The sequence below is a fragment of the Carlito syrichta genome, unplaced genomic scaffold (genome assembly GCF_000164805.1).
Source record: "Carlito syrichta isolate Samal-C Ts95f unplaced genomic scaffold, Tarsius_syrichta-2.0.1 Scaffold123576, whole genome shotgun sequence".
NCBI classification, from domain to species: Eukaryota; Metazoa; Chordata; class Mammalia; order Primates; family Tarsiidae; genus Carlito; species Carlito syrichta.
Window position 1 is genome coordinate 210,672 of NW_007067672.1, and position 1,390 is coordinate 212,061.

At 62.4% G+C, this 1,390-nt stretch overlaps 1 long non-coding RNA gene across 1 annotated transcript; it reads right to left on the reverse strand.

The window, feature by feature from the left end:
* Positions 1 to 546: 546 nt before the first annotated feature.
* Positions 547 to 1,113, reverse strand: LOC103249835. Its single transcript, XR_503644.1, has 2 exons — positions 751 to 1,113; positions 547 to 658 (listed from the first exon to the last, which is right to left on the reverse strand). It is a non-coding gene; the product is annotated as an uncharacterized LOC103249835 (long non-coding RNA).
* Between the last annotated feature and the right edge of the window lie 277 nt (positions 1,114 to 1,390).

Sequence of the window (1,390 nt, forward strand, 5' to 3'; positions counted from 1 at the left end):
GCCCTAGCCCAACCGTGCAGTGGGATTTTGTTTCCAACGGTGTGCCCACCTGATCAAAGGCTCTATTTTACTTTAAGAAACATTTACAGAATGAATAAAGGAAGGGGGGTGTTGCCCGCTTCACCTGGAGGTCCCCTGCTGGGTACCATGTGCACAGTCAGGGGTCCTTGGTGCCACAGCTAAGCTCAGGGCCGCAGGTGAGGAGGGCACAGGTGGAGCTGAGGCTGTGGGGGGCAGACCCAGCCCTCCCTCCCAAGACTGTGCTCTCAGGCTGTGTCGCCACTCCACGCAGAGGAGCTTTTCGGGGACTCAGTCCTGGAGAACCAAAGGTGGGCAGGCAGGGAGCAGGTCCCGGGTGGGCTTGCTGTGCTGTGCACGGGTCCTGTTGTGGACAGATGTGCCTGTCCACCTCTCAGCAGCGCCGGTATGAGATGGGGCCAAAAGGGCCCACCAGTGAGGCACAGCTGGGGGAACCAGGGGCCCAATCAGGGGCTCCTGGGGCGACGTCAGGGTTCCGGCAGCCAGAGCACGGAGACAGGACACAGGTGTGTTAGCAGGCGTTTATTGACAGGCAGGGCGCTGGCACGTGTCTTCAGCGCCCAGCAGGCCAGCAGGCACACAGGGCACGGCGCTCGGCCTGCAGCAGGAGGGTCTCCGTCTGCAATGGAACAAGAGGCCATGAGGGGGCACAACACCCCTGTCCCCCTAGGACCTGCACCTCCTCTGCTCCTGGGCCCCTTGAGCCCTCACCCTTGCCTCTGCTCTCTCTGCAAGGACTCCACTGGCGGGACCTGGCCCTGGTCCTGCTCGTGCTGACTCCAGGCAGGGACAACCTCCCTGTCTTCTTCCAGTTCCCATGGACTCCCCCCTCCACTGTAATGCCCAAGGGAAAGTTGGAGGCTGTTCCTTCCAGAGCCCAGCTCCAGACTCAGTGAGAGAATCTCAGTTTGGGCCTGCAGAATCGTGAACTGTCCAGAGAAGGGCGCAAGGGCAGGTGTAGGGGCGGTCAGGCGAGGTCTCTCCTTCTTCCATGAATTCTCTCTCTCTGGGAGGAAGTGCAAGCCCCTGCCCCAATGGAAACTCCTTGGCTGGCCCCACAGTCTGAGGGTTTCCGGATCATCGAGGCTTGGGGGCCTCAGTCAACCAGTGCCTGCTACCCATGCCCCAGACCTCCCTGTACGACCCGGCCTCCCATCCCTGAAACCCGACCACATCCTCTTTCCCGGCCTCAGTTTCCCCTCTGCCCCCTGGGCCACACCCCCCAGCTGGGGAAACTTGGATTGCCCTGGTGGTCCTTCCCCAGGGTCCAGTCCGTCCCCAGGGGTTGGCGTCGCAGGACAAAGGACGCGCTGAAGGCCCCTGGGGGGAGGGGCTGGAAACAGGGCACGCT